At 46.6% G+C, this 19,572-nt stretch overlaps 2 long non-coding RNA genes across 2 annotated transcripts; one reads left to right on the top strand and one right to left on the bottom strand.

The window, feature by feature from the left end:
- Window positions 1–10,932: 10,932 nt before the first annotated feature.
- On the bottom strand, window positions 10,933–11,807 carry LOC148001061 (uncharacterized). Its single transcript, XR_015638984.1, has 2 exons — window positions 11,667–11,807; window positions 10,933–11,460 (listed from the first exon to the last, which is right to left on the bottom strand). It is a non-coding gene; the product is annotated as an uncharacterized LOC148001061 (long non-coding RNA).
- A 1,512-nt stretch (window positions 11,808–13,319) lies between these two features.
- Window positions 13,320–18,723, top strand: LOC108352946 (uncharacterized). Its single transcript, XR_015638980.1, has 2 exons — window positions 13,320–14,348; window positions 18,130–18,723. It is a non-coding gene; the product is annotated as an uncharacterized LOC108352946 (long non-coding RNA).
- The last annotated feature ends 849 nt before the right edge of the window (window positions 18,724–19,572 follow it).

Here is a 19,572-nt window from a genome sequence, read left to right as displayed (position 1 = left end):
AAAATGCAGAGGACAGACAGGGTTTTGTCTCCATGGTAATAAACTGGTAAGTGATGCCTGCAGAAGACGAAGCCTATAATTCCACTGCTGCTGGTTGGTCTGCACCTCCTGTTCTAAAGACATGCATTCCTCTCTTCATGGGAACCATTAGGTCACAAAAGCCAATGGTCTGCATCATCACATCGCTGGATATCTGCCTCCTGCATCCAAGAGATAGATCTAGCGATGAACAGTCACGCTGGGTTCTGGGAATTTAGAATCCTTGCAGAATCCATTTGGAATGCCTCAGATTTGTTGTTAAGCCCCCTAAAGCCATTTACTTGGGGCCAGCTTTTGGGGGATGGGACATCCATTGTGTGCCACTTATTGGGAGTTATAACACAGCCAATGAAGTGAGACAACACAGTATGAAAACACAGGCATAGATGGAATTGCAGGAGATTATAGGAGGGTGGGAGGGGGAGTAGGCTGTTACATTATGCTGCTAATGACTGTGAGCAAAGAGCAGAGAAATGTGGGAAGAGGCTCTGTCCTGCTCCCTGACCGACCGACCTCTCTCTTGTGGACTTTTCTTCTGATTTCATGAGTCCCCACATCCACACTTACCTTGACCCACCCTTGCAGGTCCAAGGACTTCTTTACAATCCTAGAGCAGGGATCATTGAGAAGAAGCAGGTGTAGAAGGTGGGTCGATGCTGATGATGTCCAGTGTTGAGTACTTAATTCAACATTAAGAGCACAGTGGTGTCAGGAAAGAGGCGGTCACACATTGTCTAACAAGGAAGGTTCAGTTCACTTGTAAAATCGAAACTACTTCACCAACCACAAATTATCATCTTGTGCTCAGAGTTGCATTCACTTGGAAAGATGGTCTAGGTCAGCTTTCCTCCTTCTAAGAGTACACATGTTATGCCGGGGGAAATTGGGGAACAGGCAGTGATGAACTCTTTCAAGGGCTTCAGAAATGCACCTTGAAATTACCAAGAAGTCCAGCTTACAACCAAACCATTATACTAGGAGGACTGTATCCTAAGAAAACCAGGCTAAGTGACCTGTGTAAAAGGTCTCCATTGTTATACAGTGCCTCAGAATTAACAAAAGCTCTCAGGAAGACATTTGCATACCCAGTAACAAAAAGTGTTTTTTAAGAACACAGCTATAAAAATGAGTTGCACTTCTGTGCACCGACCTGGAAACACAGCCTCACAGATTATTATTGAAAGGCAGCTGCCCATAAATACATGCAACACTGTGCAATTAAAATTGAAGTTGCAAGGTCTTAGTGGCCCCAAATACATACAGTCTTTATAATATCATCGGTGGCTTTAAGGGGCTCATCTGCAGATCTAGAGTATAAAGTGGAAGGATGTCGGGACTGTACACTGGGTTGGTTTCAATCTCTCTCTCTCTCTCTCTCTCTCTCTCTCTCTCTCTTTCTCTCTCTCTCTCTCTCTTTCTCTCTCTCTCTCTCTCTCTCGACAGGAGATGAAGTTTACATCATATTGTGGTTGCTTGAATGAGATGTTCCCCATAGGCTCAGGAATTGAATACATAGTGTCCAGTTGGTTGCTGTTTGGGTTTGGGGAGGGCTAAGAGGGATGACCCTGATGGATAAAGTGTGCCACTACAAGGGGGGACTGGAGGGACTCTGAGGTTCCAAAAGACCTGCCCATTTCTAGTTAACCCTCTCTGCCTGGTTTGAGACATAGCTCTCCATAAGCTCTCTGACACTGTTCAAGCTTCTTGCTGCCCACTGCCTCCTCTGCACCCTCGTGGTCTCTCAACCTCTGAAACTGTAAGTCCAAAACAAACTCTTCCTTTTAGAAGCTGCTTTGGTCATAGTATCTTATCACAGCAATAAAAAAGTAAAATAAACATGTGCTCTGCCCAACCCAACCATCCACTACCCTGGTAATCTTCCCAGCACAAAAATACCCTTTAGACTGCAGAAAAATCTCTAAAAGTTAGGGTTCCTATGAACAGTAAGGTCAAGAGTCAGGATAAAAATGTGTGTGTGTGTGTGTGTGTGTGTGTGTGTGTGTATGCATGTATGATGTGTATGTGTGCACACATGTATGTATATGTGTATGTGTGTATGTATGTATGATGTGTATGTGTGTATGTATATATGTATGTATGTATGTGTGTATGTGTGTATGTATGTATATCACCCTGGACCTATAGTACCTTGATTTCCAGAAAGCTGGTGACAGAAGATGGAGAGGAAATCATATTTTATTGAGTACCTCAGATAATTTGGATATTCTTCCCTCTCCTATAAGAACACAATTGAAAAAATTAAAATATACACCCTCCTTCTATGACCAAGAAACAATAGGTAACAATAATAGTAACAAGAGGACATATAACACGTCAGAACGCCGGCCCAAGGGTATTCACCTAAAGGAGTTCATTTCATTTTTACATCATCCTACAAGGGTTGTGTCAGGTGTTATCCCCAGTTAGTGAAATGGGGTTAGACACACAGACTAAAGACCATTACACAACAAGTTGCAGATCCCAGAAGAAGGAACCTGGGAAGTCTAGCTTCACTGCTTACACAGAGAGATGCAAGTCAGAAGACGGGAGCGGGGTCAGGCTCCGGAATGTAAGGGTGTTTGCCTGTGCACCTTTCTCGGGTATCCTGGCCCCCAGAGCTCATCCACAGCTGAATGCTGATCACCTTTGAACTGACTAGTGCGACTGGAGAATTGGCTCTACAGAGGCATGGTCTAGGATGTCTTTCCCCAGTGTCTCCCCTGCCATGGAGACAGATTGCTTCCCTAAGCCGGGCGCTGAGTTCACTGTTCCATTAGATGCCTGCAAACATGAACTCAAGTCTCACAACGTCAACTGCTTTCTGACTATGTTCCTAACAAGTGCAGCTTTCCAGAGCTGTTGGTAAAATTAGCCTGTGCATACGAACAGCCTGCCTCAGAGATCACTGCCTGGGGGAGGAGGAGGCGAAGGAGAGCGAGTGCAAGAGTTCTTTTCTCTCTAGGCTTGTTCTCGGTCGAAAGCACGGTAATTAAATCTTCTTGCTTCAAGAATTATGTTATTAGGAGAAACACCCTTAACACTAAAAGCTGCTTCTGCCACTCTGTAACAATGTCTTCAACTCAAATAGCTTAGCTTTCTGAGCCTTGCTCTTGACATTTGTGGATTGGGGAGGTTCTTTGTTGCCCTACTGATTTGACAACTTGCATATTTTGCTCTGTTCTAGTTTCATATCCTTGGTGGCCATCTGTAAATCCACAATTCACTCATTAATGAACATTGTTTCATCTAAAGTTAGCTGCAAAAAGTGTACACATACAAATATAAAATCAGAGACACAATACACAGATGCACAGAAAGAGATATGCACAAATATATACACATACTGACACAAAAAAAACATGCCTGATAAGGTTAACCTCAGATATTACTCATTGCATATAACACAGACACATATAGAGAAACATACAGACACACAGACACACAATACATACACACACACGTATACAGCACACACAGACACAAACATTCATATGCACACAGCACACCACACACATATACACACACATAAACAGAGACACATACATACACAGCACACACACACGCACAATCACACGCGCATATGAAGTACTTTAAAACCATGCCTGATAAGATTAACCTCAGATGTTACTCACTGCATATAAAATAGAGGTTCTACATGGCCCGGGATATTATTTTACAGTTAATTCACCGTGGGCACATCGGCATAGGAATGTTGATAATGTTTTTGATTTGTAAATGTTTTGCCATGTAATGTTGGATGTTTCTTAGAAGTACCTGGAAAAGGTAAAGATGTGAGACAACAGGAGCTGTTCCATAAATGAAAGGACCAGAGGCAGTATATGGTAGTTCAAAGGTATCTCGGACTCCAGGGTGCTCACACTAGCTTTTTCCATCCGAGGTAGATTACTAATCGAGGAAGAAAAGGGTTGTTTTTAATTGCCCTTTAGATAGGAAGGGCTTCTTATAGTCTAGAATATTGCTGATAATTCTAGAAATAATTCGCCCTCATCCAGTTCACATATTAATGTTAACCACACTAACTGAAGATTTTAGAAGGTGGCAGTGGCCAGAGATAGCGCTGAACCAGCGATCAGAAAGGCCAGAGTCCCCTATCCGCTGTGTCTTGAAGGTCAAGTTTAATGTGGTCATTGTCCCGTGGTGGTAGGAAATTCTCCAAGTGCTTTAAGAAGAATGTGGTGATAAGCCTTTGCAGCAATCCCCCAGACTGGGCTCAGAGCAGCTCAGGAATAAAGTCTCAAAAAACAACAACAACGACCAGGGAAAACAAGGTGCCAGAATTCTCATTGGCCCTGAAAATCGCGGTCATTCTTCCGAGTCCCCCACCTTCTGATTTCTCCCGGGAAACTTGTCTGTGCCTGTTCAATGCAGGCAAACCTTTCCTCTCCTTCCCTAGCTCAGGGCCTGGTATCTTTATCACAGTCTGCCCCACTGCCTGTTGGCTAATGTGTCTGCCACTCAGCCAACTACCGCACTACCCCACCAATCCCCACCAACCGCGAGCTTCTTCAGGAACTGCCCACCCTAGCTATTGGACCATCGGCCCCACTCAGTCATTACCCCTCTCTCAGGGGAGTCTATCCACAACTGCAGATTCCCCAGAGTCTTTCGTCTTCTGGTGTGGAACTCTGCAAAACTAGAGATTCTCAGAGTTATAGATACTTAAGGGAGTCAAAGGACATATTCAAGGGTTCTGTGAGTTCTTACATAGAAGAAAGATCATGGAGTCCATAGCAACGGCAAAAATAAAGAAAGGCAAAAATACCCCTCTACGGTGACCTATAAACAATAGTGTTAATAATTTGATAGAAATTATTCTAAATGAGTCATTCAATCTTCACAAAACCTGTGTGGCACATCCCAGCATGTTACCCCCGTTTCTCAGGCACAGAAAAGTTGAGTAATCTACCTAAGATTTAAACAGATAAAAATGTGTGAGAGGAGTTGTCACACCAGGCAACCTTACTAATACAGAGAGGCACACGTCAATATATGCTTTCTACATAGCAAACAGTGTGCGAGAAAGATCTTTGGTAATGGGGTTTGTACCGTCACCTACAAGATGCCTATGCCTTTTTTTAAGTTCCAAAGGAGGCTGGTGATGAAAACAGAAGCAGGAAGTGAGACCCGAAATTGTTGACACACCACATACCCAGACAGATTATTGGAAGCACGGGTTATGGGTGTTATGCATGGAATTCTGTTTGAGCTGAGTGCTTTAGACTGTTACTCCCTTCAGAGACTCCACAAAGCTGTCCTCTTTGGAAGAGTGATTGGATGATGGGCCTGGAACGGAATGTGGTGGTCATCTTATCTCACCACACAGTCAGCTCCCAGGAGGCAGCGTGGCTCAGCTCCTCATGACTGTAAAGACATTCTGAGAAAGTGATAATATCCAATTACCTCACAACCACAAGGGTGCGGGAATGCCGACCTTGTGTCCCTCAGTCAACAGGTGTCACAAAACAAGAGGAAGGGAGAGGAGGCTGCTGATTTACTGGAAGAGACCAGGGATTTAACTGAAGCTTAAAGGTCAGGGGTTTCTTTCCCACAAAGGAGGAGAGGGATAATAGATACTGGGGGGAGCTGTAAGGGACTCTCCCTGGGTGCCACGTAAGGTAGCATGCCTCGATATCCCTAGTGGCCCTGATACATAACTTCTATGTGTAATAACGAGTTCTCACAGTGGCCTGAGGGGGGAAAGATAGTTCCCCATCTCTCCCTCTGCCTTCTACTTTTTTCCTGCCTTTCCATGTAGCCTTGAGAACTATGGAACGTGCACAGGGAGCTGAGTGGGGGCTGAGTTGACTAATCACGGTGTTTAAATGGCAGTAAAAGCAGGTCTGTGTGAGCAGTCCTGGGATCTCATCCCTTACTCCCCTCCTTAGAACCCACTACATCTTTCTGTGCCCCTGGAGCTGGTAGGCAGCAAAGACAAACCTTAGCCAAACGAGACTGGAACTGGAGGACAGACCCAAGTGCTCAGTCAACAGCTAGGATGAGTGCCCAGAGGAAAGACAGGTTCCGGTACAGAGAGATATCTGCAGCCGGCCTGTAGGAACCATTTATTGCATGAAAGAGCATGCTGAGACAGAAACAGCAGGAAGCCACTGAATAAAAAACCATCTCTCACATGTCCTCAACTGGGCTAGAGGTAGAGACTGGAAGAAACCATGCCTCTCTACATCACAGGGTAAGACTGAAAAAGATGGTGCTGCGGGCGGCTATGGGAAGGGCCTTAGGAGGACGGTACAGAGGCACAGAGAAGGCACAGAGAGGGCTGTTGGGAGGATGACAAAGGACACATACAGTCTTAGTTGGTGAAAGGTTTGATGTTGGAAAGACAAATAACAATTTACCAAAGGGTGGGTGACTGCAGGAAGAAAAGCCAGACAGAATTAGAAAGAGGTGACCTAACAAGTCAAGGTGTTTTAGTGCGATTGTATGTGTGTTAAGGCTGCAGAAAGCTTTGACAAAAGCCATCGGTCAAAGGTTTCTGAGGGTCTCAAAGTCAGAGACCATGCAATGCTTCGTGGTTCTTCAGCCAATACACACGGAAGACAGCAAGGAGAACAAAGTAGAGAGATGTATGGCTGGAGCCTTTCTAACTGTGTGGCTGAGTGTGTCTTAGGAACTTTATATATTTGTCCAGTGATACCTGCGTGAAGAAGTTTGTCCCGGGAACCCTCACGATCAGTGGCTCAGAATGCTCCGAGAATAGGGTAGTGGAAGCTAGCCAAGTTGTGATTCAGATCAGTAGTCCATAGTGAGAGACGAGATGCATGCACAGAACACGGTCAGTGCCAGAGAGGAGGCAACACAAGAGAGACGCCTGGAGATGCGGTTGCTGGGCTTTGAGAGCGATGGAGGCAGAGCCCTGGAGAATATATGGGATGGAGAAATCTGGACTGACCCCAGGGATTCAAATTCAAGGAAGGGGGTGGTGTCACAGAACATACACCTGTCTTTAGTGCTCAGTACGCACTGCACAATCGCCAACAGAACGCACCGATACCTAAGAGCCACCTTGAGTCACCAAGCCACTAATGCTTTAGGATGTCCCAGTCTGATACCTGAGAAGCTACCTCTACCACAGAAAAATAAATCAAGTGCTCCTCAGTCCCTATCCTCCCTCAAACACCTTCTCCTTTCTGACCCCCTCCCCCATTGCGTAGCCAGAGTAATAACAGCCCTCCTATCTTAAGTCATTATGATCCATAGCCAAGTAGCTCCATAACCACAAGAGGGCAATGAACATGCTCAGAGAGGCACAGGGTGGTAATTACTTTCCCATTAGCACGAACTACACTAATAGCATCAGAGGACAATTAGCATCCCTAAACTCACGCTTCGATATAACCTCTGCATGTCTTGCAGGAGTAGATGGATGCACGGCCCCACAGGAATAAGCAACAACTATGCGGGGAGCCCAATCCATCCTGGTCATGTTTTTGAGCCATGCATTTGTGTGAGGCAGCTAGGGGGAGAACTCAGTTTTGATCACCGCTGAGCTGGCTAGTCTCAAGCCAAACACCACTGAATTCAGCTGTTTCTTCTTTAGGCCCCAGGAAGCGAGCACACGAGTGGGAGAAAAGCTACAGCCCAGCATCGTCCTTTGCCTCCCTCTCTCTCTCTTTTGCCCATCACTAAGCAACCATTCTTTGTGCTCAAGTCTACACATCTTTGTGCATTGTAACCCTTGGTTACTTGAATCAACAGCTCTATTTGATAGTGTGCTGAGGGGGATGTCTATTCTGTATATTCCTGCTTTAGGTCAGTCACAATGAAGAACAAGTCATTTTGACCTCTATTATGATTCGAGGGCTTCTCTTCCATGTTCCCATAGCATCATATTGCAGCGCAGAACACAAATCCCACTTCAATCACCCATTTTCTTGCTCCTTTGGCCCCCTAGACTGTTTCTGGAGAGTAGGTGCTGCACCTTGTCTGTGCGTAACCATATCCTGTGGATCCAGCAGAGGCTAGAGGTTCCGAGATCTCTAACTGCGGGATGAATGAGTGAGAGAATGCGTCCCTGCAATTCAAGCCTTGGTTGTTAAAAGTATGGTTATTTAGTTTAAAGAATAGGCCAGCCAGGCTGAATGGACAGAGACGGGAGGGGTTAGACAAGATGGAAGAGGTTTGTTTTGGATGAACCAGGTGTACAGTAACAGCTACAGATCTGAAGCTATTTTCTCGCTGGAGCCAGAGATGGCATGTGGCAGATATGCTCAGTGACAGAGCAGCAGAAACACACTGAACAAAAGGACTCGTTATTCCTCAGGCAAGGAAGAAGAGCTCTCTCCAAGCAATGGTGTCTAACTGAGATAAAGACTCTCTCTCAAATGATTATGGAGGATGATCGCTCCCAGGAAAAAGAGCAGTCAGTGTAGAGGCCAGAAGGGAGCCCAGTTGGAGACAGCTGCAGACCACCACCATGAACTGTATTAGTATTTCAAATTAAGGGAGGGAAGCTGGTCCTTTGTCTCCCCGTGTGGGGGGGTTTGTAGCTATGAGCTATCTCCTGAGGCAAAAACCGTACCTTCCGAGTGGTGGAGAATCTCTGTGAAAGTTGGGGAGCAAGAAGTCTGCACTCGGCACGAGTGCACACACACATGCACACATACATACATATACTAAATGAAGTGCAAAATAAGTTTCTTGGGCATGGCAACTACAGCATATCCTGAGTTCGAGAGTGCGGAATGTTTATTAGAACAATTTCTAGCTATTAAATGCACAACCTATGCCAAGTTCTCTGCTCAATGTTGTCTGCGCAAGTGCATTTGTTCATCGACTCCTTAGGACACTCTGAGAGAGAGGTGATATGTTATTGCTTCCTTCTTCCTTTGGATGGTGAAAAAGAACTCATAGATCACAATATTTTGTACCGAGGACATCTTGTTTCTATAGCTACAGTCCTAAGACACAATCAGGACACTATATATTTGGCCAGAGTCCCATGCATTTGTTCAATGAAGTCTCCTGGTGTTTTTGAGCATCTATGCCATGACAAGGGTACAGTCTGATCATTAGTCCCTGATCAATAAAGAATCTAGACTCTCTATCCCTATCAATCACATACAGAATATGCCGCAGAGCTGAGGCCACAGACCCAGCCCTCAGGCCCCTCTTTGCTGGGGAAAGATGGACTCAGCTAAAGTCCCTGTCAAGCTCGCATCTTAGGATTCCCAGCCCAGACTGTGCCCCCACAGGGCTCATGGACAGACCCTGTCAGAACTATGGCTATCAGCTTTGGGTGTCAGCCCAGATAAGCTATTGTGGCTGCTGCTTCTGCCAGCCATCCAGGTTTCACCTTGGAGACACCTTTTATCACTTGAGGTGAGATTATCCTCCATTACCCGGGTGGACCTCACTCAATCAGAGAAACAAAGCTTTAGGAGCAGCACTGACGTTCCCACGGGGAAGCAAAGCATCCACCCCATCATGTGGCTCCAGCTCCAGACTTTACAGCCCGCCTGCCTCATTTCAGACTTGCTAGCCACCCCCACAGTCAGTCAAGCTAGTTCTCGAAATAAACCTCCCTTCTTTCTTAAGATAGATAAATAGATATAGATATGCACACATATGTAAAGATATCAATATATAGAATAGATAGACATGTCTATCTCTTGGTTCATATATATATTTATATGTATAAATATCTATATATACATTTACACACACATATATACATACATATATATAATGTATATATATATATATGTATATACATATATATATAGACAGAGCCATAGCTATGTCTGTCACTTCTTAGTTCTGTGTATCTGGGAGACCCTGAGAGAAAGGGACCCACTGTGAAATTTTCTTCGTGCATTGTCCTCAGTGTTCTTAGACCTATCTAGAATGCAAGCAGGTAGATGAAGCTGGTACTTACAGCACCAACTAAAACAAAAGTTCATCTCCTCAACAAATGCATCCAGAAGTTTGCAATCAGGAAATATATATTCATTTAAAGTGCTTTGTTTTTTGTTTGTTTGTTTGTTTGTTTGGATTTTTTTTAATCTGTGTGTGGGCCTGAAGGACTCTAATCCCAAATTCTAGTTTCTATGGGAACTAATCTGGCTTTCATCAACCTGCTGCAGAATGTACAAGGTCACTTTAAGTCAGAGGTTGTCCTACTTTCCCTGCTGTTGTGATAAAACAGCATAACTAAGAACATGAAGAGGAAAGGGCTTATTCTCCGTAGTCCATCATCCAGGGAGATCAGGGCAGGGACGCAAGGCAGGAACCTGGGCGTGGGAACTAAAGCAGAGGCCATGATGGACAATCTTTACTGGCTTGGCTGCTCAGCTGCTCTTTGTATGCATCCTGGATCCATGTGCCTAGAGATGACACCACCCAAAGTAGGCTGGACCCTTCTACATGAATTAGCAGCTAAGAAAATAAGCCGGACATGGTGGTGCAAACTTTTAATCCCAGCACCCAGGAGAGAGACAGAAACAGGCCTATCTCTGTGAGTTCAAGGCCAGCCTATTTTATAAAGTGAGTTCGAGACCAGTGAGGATTACATAGGGAGACTCTCGATTAGGAAGGAAGGAAGGAAGGAAGGAAGGGAGGGATGGAGGGGGAGGGGCAGGGGAGAGGGAGGGGAGGGGGAGAGGGAGAGAACACCAGCCACAGACATGTCCACAGGCCAATCTGATGGAGATAACTCCTCAGTTGAGATTCCCTCTCACCAGATGACTCTAGTTACATTATGTCAGGTTGAAGAAAACTAAGCAGCATAAAGGCCATGTCTTGGTCCCCAGGACTCTCTAGTAGTCAGTGTGAGGACTGCTGCCTCATGTTCCCACCCAAGGACACAGTAGGCTACACAGTTTGGCACTCAAATGAGCTCATCTGCTGATGGTGCACAATTGATCTTTCTATATTTTTTTTTAAATCTAGAATATGTCATCTTGGAGAAATGAGAAACGTTCTTAGAGAAATGCAGGCTTGCTTGATTTTAGCAAATGCATTTACCACCTCCAAGGGACAGGCTGCTTCCTCAGGGTGGCTAGAGATTTCTTAGCTGGAAAGCATTCCAGAGACAAGTCCTTTTCTTGTTTGTCCCTCTGTAGGTTGCTGGGAGTGCAGATGACTGATGTGCACCAGGCCTTGCAGGTGGCTGGAGAGAGATTCATTCTTACTGTAACATGTAGGCAGGCTGCTCCCCAAGCAATTGCTAAGAGTAGGATGTTTGCTGACTCTCAGAGTCTAGACTTTCTTGAGCACAAGTTGTAACTGTTATGAGACTTGGAAAACAGTAGGAATCTAGCAGATGAGTTCATGAGTAGGCCAATCCTCAGTCCCTGGGGCTTTAACACCTTTGATGGAGAAACAAGGAGGTGGTTCCGGTCCTCCGTCAAACCACTCCAGCTTCACATGAGAATCTAGCAACTCAAAAATGGAAAACATAGCGGGGATGTTAAGAGCACAAAAAAGGAAGTTTCAGGTTGTCTCCAGCCTGTAATGCAAAACTTCCAACTGGATTTAACCAGTTGACCCTCAACCCATTTAATGACACAGAGGCTATGTGACCAGACAAGGAGGCTTAGAATAAGAAGGTCAAAGAAGTAAATTTCTTAGTAGAACCTGAAACTCACCAATGAGAGAGAAGTCAAGAACTTAAACAAACAAAACCCTCTGGAATCTTCTCCAGTCTCACAGAAGATCCCCTGGCCACTCTTCACTTCTCTTCACCCAAGCCCTTTGATATAAAATTCTAAGTGTTTTAAAGGATACTCAGAACCTCACAGTACTAGCCCCGCCCCTCTTTAGTCACAGACCTGCCTCTCCCTAGTCACAGTCCTGCCTTTCTCTAGTCACAGCCCTTCCCTCATTACCCTCTGTGTGTTTTTTAGTCAGATAGAACCTTTTTACATGTGTCCTTCCTACCTCAAGCCTGAAATACACACAGCGAACTTCCTAAATCTCACCAGCCTTTCCGGACCCAAAGCAGGTCTGTTCCCACCTCCGCAGGCTGGAGTCCCTTATGAAAGGATGGGTGGTCGAGCTGATAATTTATTAGATGCCAAGTGACTGTTTTCTGTGTTCAGACTTTTGTGAGGGAAACATACAGACGCCACAAGCACATCCTCTGGGAACTACAGGATCCAGGGACCGGGTTATCTTTTATCTCCTCTGGTTCAAACTTTTCCAAACTCCTTGACCGTGAGAGCATCTCACTGTGGAATGGTTCATACTAAAAAGAGGACCTGAACCCCTTCTGGCCTGCTGCATCACGAGGCAAATGCTGGCCTGGGTCTAGGGTGTCTGATCTCCCCATACAGCTCTGGTTGGCATTCTCCCTAAATTCTTACAGAGTTCTAACCTCGATTGTTTACATTCTGTTTATCTCCCACCCTCACCCCCACCCCAGGCTCTCTCCAGTGTATTACTTAAAAGTGACATAAACAATTTAAATGCATCATAAAAGCGAACCCCCCACTCCTTAGGCAAGAACCGTGAGGCTTAAGGGCTTCCAGTAGGACTTTGACCATCCCTGTACCCGTGCATCCTGCAACATTCTCTTGTACTGGCTCTGCTCAAAGAAACAGAAGGTTTTGCCTCAAGCTAGCACACAGCAGAGAACAAAGACTAGAAACCAGGCAAGTGCTTCGAAGATAAAAGATCACTTCCCTCTCCCTTAGTCAGGAGCCTTAAGGAGTGGAGGCATCACCCACACATTCCCCAGTTTGCACGTAGGGTTTCAGCCAGCAAATCCGTCCACTAAAGCTGCCTCCAATTCAAACTGGATTGAGTGACAAGTGCCTTGGGTGTCTCTCAAAGATTTATAGGTGGCAATGGCCACTCCTCTGTGTAATTACCCTCTATGCACGTCTTTTTCTTCTCTCCCACTCCATCCCCCACCCCTCTTTGTTTCTTCCTCCCTTCCTCTCCCTCCTGTTGACTTTTTCTCTCCCTGCAAACAGTTCCAGGCACCGCTTAGCATCTGCCACTCTGGCTCTAGAAAGCTTTGCTTCCCCTCTGCTCCCTGGCTGGCTGGAACTCAGCCTCCGGTGTGGGCAGACTGGCTCATCCTCTGTGTTTCTCTGAGTGTGGACTGCTGCCTTCCACACAGACTCTCTGAAGTCAAGGAGCCGCACCAGCACTTCAGTTGTGGGCCATAATCAAGACAGGACCAGCAGAGAGAGATTATTGTTGCTTTTTATACTTTAAGCAGAAAAGCGAACAAGACATTCAGCTTTGGCCAGATCCCACAGGACTGAGAATGGTGACCGGGCTTCTTGCGCACTATCTCAGAGCGGAATGGAAAAAAAAAGACAGCACTGTTTTGAGGGGTTTGTTTTGTTTGCCTAGGGAAAAACCCCAGCCCAGCTCCCCACCCCGAGCCCTGCCCAGCAGTGGTGGCTGCTGAGGACCTCAGCATGGGGAAAAAAAGGCAGAAGTGCTCCAAGTCAGGGCAGCAAGTGCGGCCTGGTCAGAAAGGAAGTTCCAGTGGTCTTGGAGTGGAACAGATGACTGGGATTCTCAGATCTAGAGGGACAGGGAGCCAGCACAAGAGGGGGGTGTCGGAAGTGCGAAATCAGCTGAATACTCGCTGTGTTTAAAATGTCAAGAGCAAGACACGGAGGAAAGGGGAGGGGGAGGGTGCCTTTTGGTTTGTGGGAGGCAGGTTTCAAAATGCTAGAAACACAAGTTCGCATTCTCGTGTGTGCCTGTTACAAGTCCAATCGGCAGGCTGCTGGGAGCTAGGGAACACGGGAGCCTGGTCCCACCCCACGGAGCTCTGCCTCCACCTTCCCGGGCTCCGGAGGAATCTCCCGCTGCTGCCTCAAGAAGCCAGTTAGAACATCGGACACACCCAGTGCCAAGCGAGAGCTCAAGGATCTGGCTAAAGGGCTACATGGCACTGTGAAGTGCTCGGGAGAGCAGGAACCAGGCCATTCTCTTAGTTTCGATTCTAAAATGTGACTGGATGTGTGTGTGTGGGGGGGGGGAGGGGGGTGTTGGTTAGGGAATGATCTCAAGAAGCATGGCAAGGGAAGAGGAAAGAAAGCAAGACAGAAGACAGCAAAGCTAAGAAACCGTTTGTCAGTGAAAGCAACTGCAGCTCACTCCCACAAGAAACCCCGAGAAGATCCCATCAAACACATCTTTAAGGATTAATCACCAGGAAGGAGGAATACATTTCACCTGTGCTATCCCTCAGTGGCACATCATTAACCCGGGTGCGTCCTGCCTTAAAGGGGCTCGGCAAACACCTGTACAGGCCAGAACGCTGCCTGACTGGATGCAGAAGTGCCCATGAAGCTGCTCATGAGGTACAGAGGGGTCTGCTCCGACGATCCATCTGTCCCAGCCATCATGGCTGTGACAGCTTCTCCTCACTCCTGTGTGTGTGTGTGTGTGTGTGTGTGTGTGTGTGTGTGTGTGTGAGAGAGAGAGAGAGAGAGAGAGAGAGAGAGAGAGAGAGAGAGAGAGAGAGAGAGAGAACACTGGCACAGGTGCACAATCCAGACACTTCTCTCATTTGTACTCCCCAACTACAGCCTTAAACCTTGAGTCCGCAGGTGATTTTAGCCAGACTGGGCAAGGCAACTTTGCTTTGCCACAGGAACAAGTAGAAAGAGCCTCAGGGTACCTAACCGCAGAATTCAGGAATTCAGAAGTCTCTGGTGTCAAGTTGAAGCAGTTTGCTTAGATGACACTAAGAAAGTTAACAAACCTTCCAGAAATTTACTTTCTCTCCAAGACTGTATACCCAGAAGCACATGCACCCCTAAGGGATGTTCCTTACAGAGCCTTGTCCTGCTCTCCCATGGTCTCAGGCATTAGCTTCAGGACCTAAGACGGGTCATCTTTCTGGTCACTTTTCAAAGCTTTGCTTTCTCTCCCTCCCTGGCTCTTGTTGATATTTGGAAGAAGTTGGGTTACCCTATCACTCTGTCCTCCGAACATCCTCTATTCTAAAGGACACTAGGCCTTTGTTAACAATAGAATGAGTGTGGGGGACCAGATCACTCTGAAGGACACACAATTTCATTTGCTCACAGAGCAGGCTTTCCCACTTCCTAGTGTTTCTGGACTTGCCACACACAGTAGTGACAAGAGCAACACACCTTCCCTAAAACATTAGTGGGGAATGAGAAGGGTACCAGCCATGTGGTTAGTGTGTGTCACTGGTGTCTTCAGAGATGCAAGCAAGGTTAGCCATCCTTCTCCAGCTAAACCAGGCGTGCGCTCTTGTGACTAGGGAGGACTGAAGGATGAAGAAAGTGCCCAAGGCTTCGAAAACTGCCTGATCTGGAGAGGACTCGAGGTTTCTAGAATAATCAGACACAGGAGATGATACTCAAGTTCATCACAGTGGTAACAACAGCCATTGTGGTGTGCTCTGTAGGCCCAGGCGAGACCCTTGGGGGATGCCGAGCGCTGTCTGCACAGAAAACAGAAAGAAGATCCCTTCTCATCACATAGTTAGATAAATAAGGGCAAAGTGGACATAAACCATTGTTGGTAGGGGAGGGGCTTGAGGGAGATGCCAAACTGCTCTCAGAGTAAATCCCCACGAAAATCTAAAGAGGGAGAGAAGCCACTTCCTGCTCACTCACTCTCTCTCCTCTGAGCCAAATGCTAGCCTCCTGCGGAAACAAGGCTGTTCTTGGCTCTTACAAGTCAACACGGGGGAGGGGGATCCAAACAGGATGCCCGAGGAAAGAATCCAGAAGAACTTCAAAGGCGAAGACATGGTAACAACAAAGAAAGGGAACAGGGCCAAGAACACAGACTAAATGTACTGGGGATGTGGAACCTTCATTCTTAAAAATAGGGACCAGTCGACGTCCCAAGTGGGGCTGGGTCTTTGGCAGCATTCCAGGACTGAGGAGATAGTCCCCGCCCAGTGGGAACCAGAGTGGCTTCTGGAGGCCCCAGCTTTCTGCCACCTTGCTTGAACCTTGAAGGATTCACTCAGGTCAGCGGGGCTTCACTTTGCAAGGCAAGGGCTTTTCCTTTGAACAGCCTAGTGTAGACGTCCAGAAATGGGCTAAAAAGAATATTCTCTTAACTCCACCTGCCTCCAGGGTACTCTGGCATCAAGTTTGACAAACGGCAGAATAATTAGAGTCTTTTTCCTGGCCAAGGACATCAATACTTGTCCCCAACCAGGCCACCACTGTTCCTTGCAGGGTAAAACTCCAGATCAGTTTGAAACACCAGGTTTCCTCCGCTCTTCAAACCTAATCCCCTCGAGCTCTTTGATCCACAGAACTTGCGTAAAGATATAGGCTCCACAGTTGTTAGAGCAAAGTCAGAGTTACCACCGCTCCAGCCAACGGTAACACTGTATGAATCACAAGACAGGCTTGGCTACGCTGCCTCAAAGTTGCCATCCCTGAGTCACAGAGGACTCATCTACTCTAATGTCCGTCATTCACGCAAGCGTCTTTCTCCAGGAGGCCTGGGGCGCTTTACAAGCCGATGGCTCATCCCCTGTCACGTCACTTGGAAGGAGAACAAAAGGCTAAAAAACAGGAAGGCTGGTTTTTTAAGTGGGGAAACTGAGGCTCCAATAAGCCCTAAAGTGAAGTGTGTAGACATGGCTGAGTCAGACACACTAGAAGAGCCGAAACAAGTTCTGACTCCTGGATGGTCTACTTTCTTGGTTAACTTTATAAAGCGTTTATGACGAGGTGTTTTGATGCAGCAAACTCAGAACAGGTGAAGACAAAACATATACTCACTGCCTCTGGTGTAACCAACTTCTCACCATTTTTTTTCCCATCTCTTCCCCCTGACTGGCTCTGTTTCTTTTACTTTATAGGCTCCTGCTTTCCTGTGGGCCGGACACGCTCTGATCTGACAGGCACGTTATCCCTTGTGCTTACATCGTTTTAACCATTACCAGTTCTTGATATTCTCTGATTTGGGGGTTCTACTGCTCATTTCCCCCCCTGTCCCTGAACTATATATACCCTTGACTCCTGAGCATAGGGGCTGACAACTAGTGGAGATCAAGCTTCATAAGAGTCACAAATGGAGTGTAAAATGTCCATTCTATTCATTTACTTTTTTTAAAAAAAAAAAGACATTTATCTGCTAAATGTTTGGCCCAAATCAAAATACTTGCATCTAAATACATCTAAGTAGCCACTGTCAATAAGCTCTGTTAAAATGGTTGCCTCCAAAGACTGGAGGTGGCTGGTGTCACCTGTTCTGGCGCCTGACTGGACCCTCTTTCCCAGGCCTTCTGTTCTGCTGAGTGCTGGTGTGTAGCTCGTCGAAGGAGACGCGAGCTTCAGGGCTGCTTTTTACCCTGCTATTCCAAGCAAGGGCTACGTAGGTGTCACAAATGAAGCTCACACAGAAGGAGAATAGGACACTAGTGGCACGGCCACGTGTCTCTGTCTCCCTGTGATGCAGCCTGGCTGGCCTCGGCCTTCTGCCAACCTCTTTGCTGTCCTCATCCACCCACGAGCACTTGTTGGGTCAGAAATGAGATTCTTTGACAGTGCCAGACGGCCAGCCAATGCTGGGAAGAAGAAAGCAAAAGCAAAACCGGCTTTCTAAATTAAGCCTGGGTTCATTTATAAAAATAAATATCCACAGCCTAGCAACGCGCTCACAGCTTAGCTTTCTCCTGTTACGAAACCGCTGGGGCTGGGGCCCAGGATGACGGAGTCAGAACAGGACCCCACACCCTGACTCCTCCCATGTGTAGTAGTCATCTGGTGGGTGCTGACATGACCCTTGGAGGGCCCTTGCTCTTCATTCAGGGCCAATCTATGAGCAGGCTCCAAGGGCAGGGGGAATCCAGAGCCTCCCAAATATAATGAGGCCCCCTGAGCACCTTCAGGCTCTTGGCAACAGCTAACACACCAGAGGCAAAAGTGAGCGAAGTCCCCCCACTAAAGAGGCAATGCCCTGTGCTAGATCTTCACACCATCCCACAGAGGGAGCACCTACGAGAGATTACTAGATGCTGGTTCTTCCTACCCAGGTGCCGGTGATGTTTCTGTCACAGCCGGGAGGGAGGAGTACATGGGGTACACTGTCAGTAATAACTTATCATCCCCAAACCTTCTCTCTGTCTTATGTCAACAGCACCTCCAGTGATGAGTTCTGCTTGAAGGCTTGAAGAGAAAATCATGGATGTGCTTTTGATCTTTGTCTTGCTCCGATACTTAGAAGTAGAGCCCACAAAGCCCCCAGGAGATTCAGCAGGAAAATCAGGAATATGGCAGCGTGGTATGAAGGATTTGTTCCTGGCATCAGCAATCTCAAGTTTTGAAATGATATGTCAAGTGAGAATGATCCAAGGACTAGTGACCATCCATTCTGAGTTGCTAGGATCAGAATGACGGGGCTTCACTTTGACTTCCAGAAGCACTGGGAGATTCTATATACTCCCTAGTAACCAGAGAATGCCCAAGGTAGCATGTTAAAATGAGTTCAGAGTTGGGTGCCTCCATTACAAAACTAAACAGATCAAGGAAATTGGTCTAGACTGCTCTTCAAAAGATGGTCTTCTCCTAACCTGGCTTAGCAAGAAATAATGAAATCACATCCATGTCTGTAATAAAGTTTTTGATAAAACCAAACATGTAAGAATATATTATCTAACAGGTTTGTTTTTGGAATAATAATATGCATGTGAGAAAAACTAAATAGCAATAAAAAATACTACAATAGTACCCAGCTCCATCTAACAGTGTGTGGTAATTTTCATAGATTCTGTGACTATTCCCATCTCAGCCACCCAGACTACCAAAGCTTGGCATTAGGATTCTTAGGGGGATAAATGTGATTAGGATTCAGCCCTAGGAGAATTATCATACGAACTGAACAGCTACCCCTAATCTATAGTGACTATAGTGATGGCTCCCTAATGGTGCTAAGGGATGCCTCTCTAGAGCAGGCAAACCACAGCAGCAACTCTGCAGGCTACATTCCAACCTGGTGAGCCCAGGATGGGTTGCTAGCCCTTCCAACCCAGGCCACCCATGTCTGACATGGCTGCTCTGTAATAGGACCCCACTGAGAAGTTGTGTGGCCATCCAGAGATTGCCCCACCTGGGGATCCATCGCATATACAGACACCAAACCCAGACACTATTGTGGATGCCAAGAAGTGCATGCTGACAGGAGCCTGATATGGAAGTCTCCTGAGAGGCTCTGCCAGAGCCTTACAGATACAGATGAGGATGCTTGCAGTTCAGGAACCCCAATGGATGAGTTAGAGAAAGGATTGAAGGAGCTGAAGGGGTTTGCAACCCCATAGGAAGAACAACAACATCATCCAACTGGACCCACCAGAATTCCTGGGGACTAAATCACCAACCAAAGAGTACACATGGAGTGACCCATGGCTCCATCTGTATATGTAGCAGAGAATGACATTGTCTGGCATCAATGGGAGGAGAGGACCTTGGTCCTGTGAAGGCTCAGTGTGCCAGTGTAGGGGAATGCCAGGGTGTTGAGGTGGGAATGGGTGGGTGGGAGTGGTAGCATCTTCATAGAACCAGGGGGAGATGGGCGGGAGGATGG

This window comes from Rattus norvegicus, chromosome 15, assembly GCF_021556685.1.
Source record: "Rattus norvegicus strain SHRSP/BbbUtx chromosome 15, alternate assembly SHRSP_T2T, whole genome shotgun sequence".
Taxonomy (NCBI): Eukaryota; Metazoa; Chordata; class Mammalia; order Rodentia; family Muridae; genus Rattus; species Rattus norvegicus.
This window is presented reverse-complemented; position numbering and strand designations above follow the sequence as displayed.